Raw genomic sequence first — 12,500 nt, 5'->3', positions numbered from 1 at the left:
ATATATATATATATATATATATATATATATATAGCCAACAGACTAGTTTTCAACGTTGGTCTAAATCACAATTCACAATAGCATTAGTTTACACCATGAAAATTCTCCAGGTTAAGCGAGTTTGCGGGTCGAATCAATAAGCACAACATTACCTATGCAAGGAGAACCGCAGAAAGAGAGAGGAATGGATGGGTCATCCCTTCCTCCCCCCCACCCAAAAAAAAAAAAAGCCATGCACTTTGGAACCAATCATCGTATGGCGCCGCCGACGACGACAGAGTGAAATTCGCCAAATCCTTTGTTGTAATTTTTTAAGTATTAAAACCCCCGAAACAACAAAGAATACCGGTGAGCCGACTCCCATCTCCCCAAAATGCCTAACCTTTCACCGCTGAGTTACGAATGGACGTTACTTTAAGCATTTCAAGCGAAAGTTAGAGTGAAAGTTAAAGTGAAAGTTACTTAAGAGAATTTAAACCATTACGTCACTTTATTTTTAAGTGATTTATGGCGTCTTCCCGCTTCCTCGTAAGTATTTGCACGTCGTTTCTCAAGGTTGTGGAGATTTTTTTCTGGCCGTAAATTATTTCTTTATATATTTTTAAAACTTCACACTCTCCTAGGTTTAGTTATCTTTTTGAAGGCGACGATTATCTTTTGATATGTATTGTGCATATATATATATATATATATATATAAACGATATTATATCTATAATATATATATACATATATATATATATATATATATATATATATATATATATATATATATATATATATATATATATATATATATATATATATATATATAATCCGCAAACTAAGCCTATGAAAATTCAAAATCTTACATAAAATAAAAAGTTATGTATGACCAGAAAAAACTTCACAATCTAAATAAGCAGCGTGCAAATCAGTTGCCATGATGCAAGAAAACTTCATGAATCGCATGAAAATTTCATGAGTTAATAATTCATATTCCCCGCAAGTAACTTTCTCTTTAACTTCAAATTCGTAGAGTAACGAATAAACTGTCTTTTTTTTCATTGCCCAGGAAAACTCTGAATGACAGCCAATCATTTAACTTAGAAAGGAAGTAACACGTGGTGTGGTTTTGATTAACTAAATCTAAACACATCGCCCATTAAATCTAAACGTCCCTCCCACCAAATGTAAACGCACCCCAACTAAACCTAAACACACCCCACCCACTAAACTTAAATGTAGCCCCTACTAAACCTAAATGCAGCCCTAACTATACCTAAATGCAGCCCTAACTAAACCTAAACACCCCTAAATAGAAACACACCACCACTAAACCTAAACACATCCCACACTAATCCTAAACACCCCTACCACCAAAACTAAACACACCTCCATTTAACTTAAAGACACGCCACCCACTAAACCTAAATGCATCCACTACTAAACCTAAACACACCCCTAACTAAACTAAACCCACTCCCACTAAACCTAAACACACCTTAAATAGAAACACACTCCCAGTACACCTAAACACATCCCCCACTAAACATAAACACACCCCACTAAACCTAAACACATCATTCGCTAAACCTAAACACCCCTCCCACCAAACCTAAACACACCCCACTAAACCTAAACACATCATTCACTAAACCTAAACACCCCTCCCACCAAACCTAAACACACCCCCACTAAACCTAAAACATCATTTGCTAAACCCTAAACACATCCCCACAACCTAAACACCCCCACTAAACCTAAACACACATCACCCACTAAAACCTAAACACACCACTAAACTAAAACACTAACTAAACCTAACCCCAACTAAACTTAAACACCCCTTAAATAGAAACATACCCAACTAAACCTAAACACCCCTCCAACCAAACCTAAACACAGCCCCACTAAACTTAAACACACACCACCCACTAAACCTAAATGCACCCCTCCATTAAACCTAAACACACCCCTCATTAAACCTCAACACACCCCCACTAAACCTAAACACACCTTAAATAGAAACGCACCCCACTAGACCGAAACACATCTCCAACTAAATCTAAACACACTCCCTAAACCAAAACACACCCTCACTAAACCTAAACACATCCACCACTAAACCTAAACACCCCTCCCACCAAACCTAAACACATCCTCCACTAAACATAAACATCCCTCCCACTAAACCTAAATGCAACCCCCTAAACCTAAACATAACCTCACTAAACATAAAAACACACCTCAACTAAACCTAGACACACCCCTCACTAAACCCAAATGCACCCCCTACTCACTAAACCTAAACACACCCACCACTAAACCTAAACACCTCTCCCATCAACCCTAAACACCCCTCCCACTAAATCTTAATGCACCCCCAACTAAACCTAAACGCACCCCCCCCCAACCAAAACACACACCACTCACAAAACCCAAACACACCCTACCATACTTTAACTCGCCCCCACTAAACCTAAACACACACCCCTCACTAAACCTAAACACACATCCTTTCCACCCCTCACTAAAGCCTAACACACAGCCTCCACTAACCTCCTCCTAATGCAGCCCCCCTGATAAAGGGATGGGAAGAGGGAAGGGGGGAGGGAGAAGGGTATGGAAGAAGGATTGGGAGGGAGATGGCAGGAGGAGAGGGAAGAGAGGGGGAATGGGAGGGGAGGAAGGGGGGGGAAGGAAAGGGATGGGGAGGGATTGGGAGAGGACAGGGGAGAAAGGAAGGGGGATGAAGAGGGAAGGGAAGGGGGAGAGAAGGAAGGAGGAGGAGGAGGACACAGCTAAATTAACATTTGGTCGTATGCTCTAGTGTGCCAACTAACAAACAAACAAACAGACAAATAAACAAACAAAAAAATGTCAGTTTTAGTATTATATATATAAAAAATATATATATACACAAACAACTATTGTCGTCATGCACCACCGTTATAATATCAAGATGAAACACGTTAACAAACAATAGCTTCTAGGCCCACCTACCTGCAAGCATTTTTAATGGCGAGCAAGAATTAGCGCCGCCATGAAGTCTGTATCACATTCACTGAACAAACTGCACAAACTGCATTTCGTTTAGCATGTTTAGCCAGTTTGGTAGTTCCGGGAGCTTTGTTTAGCGAAAGTTTTCAAACACGTTTAGCGAAATGTGATTTTCACCCGCCATGCTCAACGTCTCGTTAACCAACAGACGACGGCTAAAGGCATAGTCATATTTTTCCATTCTGAGGCTTTGGAACGATACTTATAGAGAAATGACAAATAAAGACTAACATAAGAAAGTAATTTTGACTTATTCGAAAACAAATTACTTGTAAACGAAGGGACAAAACAATAAAAACACCTGCATAAGCCTAGATTTTGCCTAGCCAAAGTAAACGTCATTGTCACCTTTCTCATAGGCTAATTTTTCCTTGGCACGATGATTCGATAACTTTTTCCTTAAAGAGAAGATATATATATATATATATATATATATATATATATATATATATATATATATATATATATATATATATATATATATATATATATATAACTCTCTATTATATTAATATGCAATGCCAAAAGAGAAGACGATCGAAATTTAGTTGCTTTTAGAGTAAGGTTTAAATTATATGGCATCTTACCAAATGAGCAGTTTGAGGGAATATGCTTAGTCTAAACTAACCAAACTTCATTTTCTTGCTATCGCCCATCGTATAAGACATATCGTTTAATGAAAACATAACGTAAACCAAGATTTGTTACGCATTAACAGTCATATAACTATTATTACTTTGAATCGAGAATAGAAGTTGTTTTCTAGGGTTCGTTTACAACCATCGTCCTGAAAAATATTCTCACCGAGTGTGACGCCTCGGAATATCGTGAAAAAACTCGTTTAAAAATCTGCATCACGTTAAACGATTCTAACGCTGCCTCAATATGTCTGAAACTGAAAATTTGGTGGCATAAACAGTTTCCTACAGATTTACGTACTACAAAGAATTCATAATCACCAACAAAATACAGCCGGTGTCTATGTATCAACATGTTTAAAGGGCAAGACTTGTTGGCACAAGAAGTAACCTATAGGCCTAGGCCTACCTATTACTAAACATTTTCAATAACGAGCACCATTTTTTTTTTCACTCTGCATTATATAGCATATAAATAACCAACGATTTTCTGATTCCAAAATTGAAAACGTCATTACACTTATCAGTAACATGTTTGCAAAACTAGACACGTTGACACAACCATTAATCTATAGGCCTAGGCCTACTTACTAATAATCATTGTTAAGAACAACCTAGATCGTTTATACTTTATATTATGTAGCATATATATGACTAATGACGTACTGATATAAAAATTAAAATAGACATAAACTTACGTGCCACAATAATACACTGAAAGTATAAAACATGTTAACAGAAAGCGAATCTTCTGCCAACAAGACATTTTACTGACCACCCCAGAATTATGGTTAAATAATGATCACTACGCTTCGCTTACCTGATGAATGTTATTCCATTTTGTCTTGAAGAAATCCTACGTCCTTTTCAGCTATTACAATAAGCACAACGTAACACTATGATGATAATGAACGAAAAGAAAAAAATTATCACAGCACGCACTATTATAAGCGCCAATTCAACTTCGTCGATTCACCGGCTTTTGCAGGTGGCTGCATTTACAGTGTTGCCACGATCCCCTCACCGCCCATTCTTGTTCCACCAGTAAAACAAAAATGATTAAGCATCAATAATCACGTACCCAAACCTCACCAGATTTATTGTCTAATTGATGTACATTTTAGAGTAAATTTTCGAATTCACGTTGCGTTATTCATGCGTTGAGACGGAATTATAATCGTTTCCAAGGCAATTGTTATGATAAAATTTTTACAGAAACCAACGTGGTTGGCAAACAAGGTTTAATCTGGACGCAGACGTATCAAGTTTGATCTTTATATTTTCAAGACTTATTATGCAGAAGACTTTGCATAATTTCACTTTCTAAAAGGGAAAAGTTCGATTTTAGAAAGTGAAAATGTGTAAAGTGATTAAGGGAAGTCTTTATTCCTGAATAATGCGATTTAAATCTGCGGACCTACGTAGGTTCTCATGCTTGTGGTTCTCAGCCCTGCTTTGGCAACACTGCGGCGGCTGCAAACAGCGCCGCCCTGGTGGCGGAAAACCAAACTACTTAGTACCATGGTATACAGTTAACATCTTTTTTACTGTTGACCCTGTGAAGTGTTATATTATATCCGATTTAATTCCCATAAATTAACGACATACTGTTGAAATACTGCTCGAAAATACAATACCTCATTGCCATTGTTCTTCTGGCTCGCTGGTTTTGTGAGTAAACTTTTATTTATTTGTTTAGTTCAAGTTTATATGACAGTGATTTTCATATTTGCATGTTGTTGATACATTTCTCATGGGTAATCTCTCCTGGGGCAACTATTGTAAGCTAATGGTGTTATAAACTTGTTCCATATGACTGATGACGAGTTATAGATTAAAAGAATTAGTAATAATAGTAATATTAATGGCAACTCCTTGCAAGAGCCAGTGATAATGGTAATATTAATGGCAACTCCTTGCAAGAGCCAGCGCCACTTGTAGGCTGTGTTCTGTTTCAAATCATCCGGCATCGAAAAATTATCATTTATTGACAAACGGCCATGACTATGTACGCTGGCAGAGGATGAGAAAAAAATGCAGGGGAGAGGACACGACGAGAGAAGAGCAAGCAAGTTGGGGGGGGGGGAATGACAGTGAAGCCTCTATCATCGATATAGGACTAGGCCTAGACTTCTTTTAAACTTGATTATTTGAGGAAGTTAGGCATTTTTCATATAAAAACTATAACATTAAACAACCTACCCTACTCCTATACTAGTGTTCATCGAAAAGTGCATGTGATTTTCAGTTAAGCCTAGCTTTTCCACATCACATATAGACTTCGTTGTCGTCACCGGGTTCGAGGTAAAATCGACACACCGTTGAAAAACATACATCTCTGCGCCTCCAACAGTGGATTTTTTTTATCTCCCTTAAATAAGATTAATATACCCGTTTTCAATAATGGTAAGCTTTCGCTGTGCTTAGTACGAGATAAGTGGGAATATACTCTTGCACGTAGGCCTAGCCTGATTTTGCCTCGCACCAGCTTGCCTACTCATAATGTCTATCAGTGTCAACAAAATAATAGACAGACACTCGAAATCAGGACCGATGGTTCTACGGTTTTCTGACGTTTTTAGTTAGGAAATTGCTAAATGTGAGAAAAGGCAAAGACGTATTTAAAAAAACCGTAAGAAATGATGTGCTCCTTTTAACATCACTGGGGAAACTAAAGTCACAAGACAAACTAGATGCTTGGTTTGAATAAGACAAACCTGTCATAGCCTTTCTTTTCTCACATGGGATAATTACTCTGCTGTTACATCATTTTTCATTTATAAACAAATCATTTCGCAACGTTCTATGCATCGATGTACACGTGGTTTCCATATTATTAATCCCGGCTTTGTTAATAGAGAGTTCTCGGATGTTCTCTCGGCGAAAGTTTAAAGACCCGAAGGGATTTAAAAGAGCTACAGTTGAATCGCCCTCTCCACTCAATGCATCAAGGGATTAACCAACTCTCTGTTCTATTCTGATGACGTTATTTCTACTTACTTTCATAATAAATAAGTGTATAGGGAAGGGTGTAACTAAGATCAGTATGAAAGTGGACTGACAAGTATTATGTAACATTCGCATCAGAATGGATTCTGGTGAGTTCTGACGGAGTCAGTCGTGTCTTTTGAACAATTTCAGTTATAACATAGTGACTTTTATCACCTATGAAGAAAACATTAATGGAGAAAACACGCCACTGAAACGTGTATGTTAGACATTGGTAGTATGACCGGGAGGTCTACTTCTAGTAAAACTTTCTGTGGTTTGTATTTTTACCAAGTATTTGTTACTGGTACCTTGACATCATTATAGCTTGGGTTTATCTGTAGTAACTCAGTAGGGCATAATTATTAATACAGTTATCTTTACATTATTTTTATGTTTATAATCTCGTGCCTTATGTATAAATAAGTGTAGCCGACATCATTAGCAATGTTGCCATGACGGATGTTTAGAGAAGACTACAGTATATTTCGACGTCAGCTCTGGCCGCTGCAGCTAACCCTGATTGTAGGTCTAGATGTAAGAGATTATTAGTGGGTCGTGATGCTGTGATCTTGTGATTGGTAATGACCTTCCATTACAGAGTAATGACTTTGCAAGCTGATTAATTAATGTATGCACACAATACAGTACCGTGGAAACCCAAGTGACGTATTCTGTTGTTATTTTAATGATAGGCTACATGACTTTATGTTTTTTGTTCGTAGAACATCGTAAAGTAAATAAAAGTAGCAATGATTCACCGGTGGTCGCCGAGTGAAGCGTTCATCATTTATTCACCGGAGGACTTAAAATAAGAGGGAACAAGCTTACTGAGATTAAGTCCAGGCCGGCACGTGTAGGTCTAATGGTTGATGGGGTGGGGTGGGGGATGGGTATAGAAGCGTTGTGGGAGTGGGGTTACTCCTTATGGCTGACAGGGTTTAGGAGGGTGATTGCCAGACTTCTGACGGAGCCTGGTGAATTTTGTTTACGACTTAAGTGATTATATGGTCACGTGATTATTCGATTACGGATGCCTCAAGGACACCAGGTGGCGCGCGCGGAGGGTCCCGAGAGGGGAACGCCGAGAGGGGGACAGGAGGGGAACTTGTAGGGAAACTTGAAATGGGAAATATGAGGGGAAATCGAAGGGCGGCAAAATTGGAGATAATGAAATGAAGTACAGGGGTGCAATGAGGAGGTATTTATTGAGGTGATGGGAGCGTGGTGTTGCAGAGAGAGAGAGAGAGAGAGAGAGAGAGAGAGAGAGAGAGAGAGAGAGAGAGAGAGAGATTTGTGTCTGAAAATATGTATGTTTGTGTGTGTGTGTGTGTGTGTGTGTGTGTGTGCATGTGAGAGAGAGAGACAGAGAGAGAGAGAGAGAGAGATTTGTGTCTGAAAATATGTATGTTTGTGTGTGTGTGTGTGTGTGAGGGGGTGGGAAGTTAGAGAAAGAGTGTATATGCGAGAGGGAGAAAAAGGAGAGTATGAGAGCGTGTACAGTACATGTGTGTGTGTGCGAGAGAGAGAGAGAGAGAGAGAGAGAGAGAGAGAGAGAGAGAGAGAGAGAGAGAGAGAGAGAGAGAGAGAGAGAGAGAAGGAGAGGAGGGGGGAGAAAGTTGAAACAAAACTGAATCACGAAACGAGATTGTGATGACAATCCTCTGGTCATCATAGGATTACTAGATCCCCATCTGAGTGAGTAAGAGAGAGAGGGAGAGAGAGAGAGAGATGCCTCGTAGCCGATGACACAAAGCAAAAGTCGAATCAGACACTCATATAACACAAAGCAGACGATATGATCAAAATGTTGAGACTGGGAAGGGCCTGCTAGGCCTATGTTTCTTTTCATATGTAAATTAGTGTACAGTGCACAAACTGGGTAGGTGGTTGGTAGGGAAGATGAGGGAGGGGATATGGTACTACCAGCCCAACCCCACTCTGTTCCAACCATTACAGCCCACCCTTAACTCTTGGTTAATCTATTCCCTCCCCTCCCATTCCATATCTTCCCCCTACCTCTGGTTAATTGCAAAATCTTTATCGAGGATTGATCAGTGAAAGGTTATTTGTATCACTTACTTCATTACCAAACACCCTCCCCCCACTTCTATCAACCCTTTAGACCCATCTATTTTTTCTCCCCCTTCCATACCCATTAGCATAATCCCATCTACTTCGATTAACGCCATATTGCTAAATGGGTGTTCTTAGACCGATTGCGTGCAATTTTTTCAGCTGACTCTGATCAGCATAGGCCTTTGCACACTCAGTCAGCAGGGTGCTCTTGGAATCTCTGGCTTGTAATTTTTCAACTGAATCTGATCAGTATGGGCCTTTGCACACTCAGTCAACAAGGTATTCTTGGATTTAGTGACTTGTAATTCTTCAACTGACTCTGCTCAGCAGAAGCCTTCGCACATTCGGTCAGAAAGGTATTTTTGGGCTCCCTGACTTGTGCAGTGTTTCAACTGAGTCTGATCAGTGCAGGGGCCTGGCACATTCAGGTATCTTTGCGAGACTCAGGTGAACATGATAAAATACAAAAAAATAAAAAAAAAAAAATATGCACGTGATTTGTTTGTCAAGCTGAAACATCAGGGCAGTTTTAAAAGAAACGACAGAGTGCTGGTACTTTCCTATAATTAATATATCCTGCACCTAAGATGCTAATTACACGGAATTACTTATATATATATATATATATATATATATATATATATATATATATATATATATATATATATATATATATATATATAATCATTATTAAGTCAAACATCTCACCAGCACTCTTCCTTGCCACGTTTCCGCGAATGCCTTTGTGAACGTCGTGATTTTCCATCAGTAATCTTCTCGTTCTTCTTCTTCTTCTTGATTTTCTTCTTCTTCTTCTTCTTCTTCTTCTTCTTCTTTATTTCTCGTCCAGAGTCTGACATTTTATTTTGCCTTTTTTTTTTTAGCGCCAGAGATTCACAGCGCCATAAAGATTTAAGGCCCATCTCCGCACGGCAGTTCATTGTGAGCGATTTACACGGTGATTTTCCTCCCAGTTTGAACATCTCAAGGCGGTGTTTATTTTGAGCTGAAAGGGGAAAAAAAAGAGATGTATTCGTGAAAACAAAGAAATATTAATTTTTCTGGACTTAAATTTATAATATTTTTTTTTTGAGGGATGCTTCCTTTGGATAGATGCTTTGTTTTGATTTTAAGTTGTATATATTTTTTTTTTATTACTCTTGCGTCATTCTCAGCGATGCATGTGAATTTAGCAGAGGGCATATTTTTTTAATTGGATTATAAAATATTTCATATAATCTTATTCTTGTTGTTGTAGAGGCTTTTCGTTAATTTGTTTCTTTTTTTTTTTTTTGTCTATTTTTTGCTCATAAAGGGTTTCCCGGAAATACATACATCAGCACAAACAGACAAACGTATATATATATATATATATATATATATATATATATATATATATATATATATATATATATATATATATATATATATATATAGGTATTATACATACATATACTGTATATATAAAAGGTCATTGGTTCTATGACGGCCTTGTTCTTAAGGGTTCTTGGTTATATGACGGCTGCTTCACAATGTTCATGGGTTCCATGACGGCTGGTTTACAACTCTCTCTCTCTCTCTCTCTCTCTCTCTCTCTCTCTCTCTCTCTCTCTCTCTCTCTCTCTCCGAAGTATTAACGATGATATCAGTTCACGAATGGCAAATCGAAAAGAAAAATTTGGTGTTTCTTTTGAATCTGTAAGATTTTTCATAAAAGCAAACTTTCAAATTATATATATATATATATATATATATATATATATATATATATATATATATATATATATATATATATATATATATATATATATATATATATATATATATATATATATATATGTAGACACACTCACAGGGATACACGTTATCCTTCTCTGTAATTGAAAAGTTTGCTCTTAAGAAAAAAAACCTTACCAATTTAACAACAAGAAACAGAATTATTTTCCTTTTAGATTTGTCATTCTTGAACTGATTATCATCGTTATTATATCTCGGAGAGAGAGAGAGAGAGAGAGAGAGAGAGAGAGAGAGAGAGAGAGAGAGAGAGAGAGATTATCAATGAGTCGTCATATAACCAAAGATTTTTTTGCAATACTAGTTATAAAAACGCCAAGAATATTTTGTGAACCAGAGTGTCATAGAACCAAGGAGCTTTTGCAACTAGGCCGGCATGGAACCTAGGATATTTTATGAACCAGTCGGTCATCAAACCAAGAACTTTTACATACCAGACGTCAAAGAACCAAGGATTTTTTGTGAACCGGACCCTCATAGAACCAATGACCTTTGCAAACCACTCTTTCGTAGAAATAATGACTTTTCGACCCAGGCTATCGTAGAACCAAGAACCTTTGTAAACCGGCCGTCATGAAACCAATGACCTTTGTGAACCTGGCTGTCATAGAACTTATGACTTTTGTAAACCAGCCGTCATGGAGTTAGTGACCTTTGTGAACCAGCTGTCATGGAACCAAAACATTTGCAACCCAGCCATCATAGAACCAATGACTTTTACAAACCAGGTTGTCATAGAGCCAATGACCTTTGTAAACCAGCCATCATGTAACCAAAAACCTGTGAATCAGCCCTCACTTAACCAAGAACCCTTGCGAACCAGCCTTCACATAACCAAAAACCTTTGTGAACCAGCCCTCATAGAACATAACCAAAAACCTTTGTGAACCAGCCTCATAGAACATAATCAAGAACCTTTGAACCAGCCCTCATAGAACCAGCCTTCACATAATCAAAAACCTTTGTGAACCAGCCCTCATAGAACCAAGAACCTTTGCGAACCAGCCATCATAGAACCAAGAACCTTTGCAAACCATCCTTCATATAACCAAAAACCTTTACAAACGAGCCCTCATAGAACTAAGAGCCTTTGCAAACCAGCTTTCATATAACCAAAAACCTTTGTGAACCAGCCACCATAGAACCGAGAACCTTTGCGAACCAGCCTTCATATAACCAAAAACCTTTAGAAACGAGCCCTCATAGAACCAAGAACCGTTGCAAACCAGCCTTCATATAACCAAAAACCTTTGTGAACCTGCCCTCATAGAACCAAGAACCTTTGTAAACCAGCCTTCATATAACCAAAAACCTTTACAAACCAGCCATCATAGAACCAAGAACCTTTGCGAACCAGCCTTCATATAACCAAAACCCTTTACAAACGAGCCCTCATAGAACCAAGAACCTTTGCAAACCAGCCTTCATATAACCAAAAACCTTTGTGAACCAGCCCTCATAGAACCAAGAACCTTTGTAAACCAACCTTCATATAACCAAAAACCTTTACAAACCAGCCATCATAGAACCAAGAATCTTTGCGAACCAGCCTTCATATAACCAAAACCTTTACAAACCAGCCATCATAGAACCAAGAACCTTTGCAAACCAGCCTTCATATAACCAAAAACCTTTGTGAACCAGCCCTCATAGAACCAAGAACCTTTGCGAACCAGCCTTCATATAATCAAAAACCTTTGTGAACCAGCCCTCATAGAACCAAGAACCTTTGCGAACCAGCCTTCATATAAGCAAAAACCTTTGTAAACCAGCCCTCATATAACCAAAAACCTTTACAAACGAGCCCTCATAGAACCAAGAACCATTGCAAACTAGGCTTTCATAGAATCAGGAAGCTTTGCGAACCAGCTGTCATACAACCAATGACCTTTGCAAACCGGGCTTTCATAGAACCAGGAACCTTTGCAAACGAGGCCATCATAGAACCAATAACCATTGC

General features: G+C 38.2%; 1 long non-coding RNA gene across 1 annotated transcript in view; it reads right to left on the bottom strand.

Annotated features, from left to right (window-relative positions):
- The window catches only part of LOC136844921 (uncharacterized), a 143,556-nt gene extending 138,872 nt beyond the window's left edge, over positions 1-4,684 (bottom strand). The window contains exon 1 of the long non-coding RNA XR_010855010.1: positions 4,500-4,684. This is a non-coding gene — a long non-coding RNA (uncharacterized lncRNA). The remainder of the gene's footprint in view (positions 1-4,499) is intronic.
- Positions 4,685-12,500: the final 7,816 nt, after the last annotated feature.

This window comes from Macrobrachium rosenbergii, chromosome 2, assembly GCF_040412425.1.
Source record: "Macrobrachium rosenbergii isolate ZJJX-2024 chromosome 2, ASM4041242v1, whole genome shotgun sequence".
Classification (NCBI taxonomy): Eukaryota; Metazoa; Arthropoda; class Malacostraca; order Decapoda; family Palaemonidae; genus Macrobrachium; species Macrobrachium rosenbergii.
Note: the sequence above shows the minus strand (reverse complement) of the source record. Positions and strands in the feature narration are given on the sequence as shown.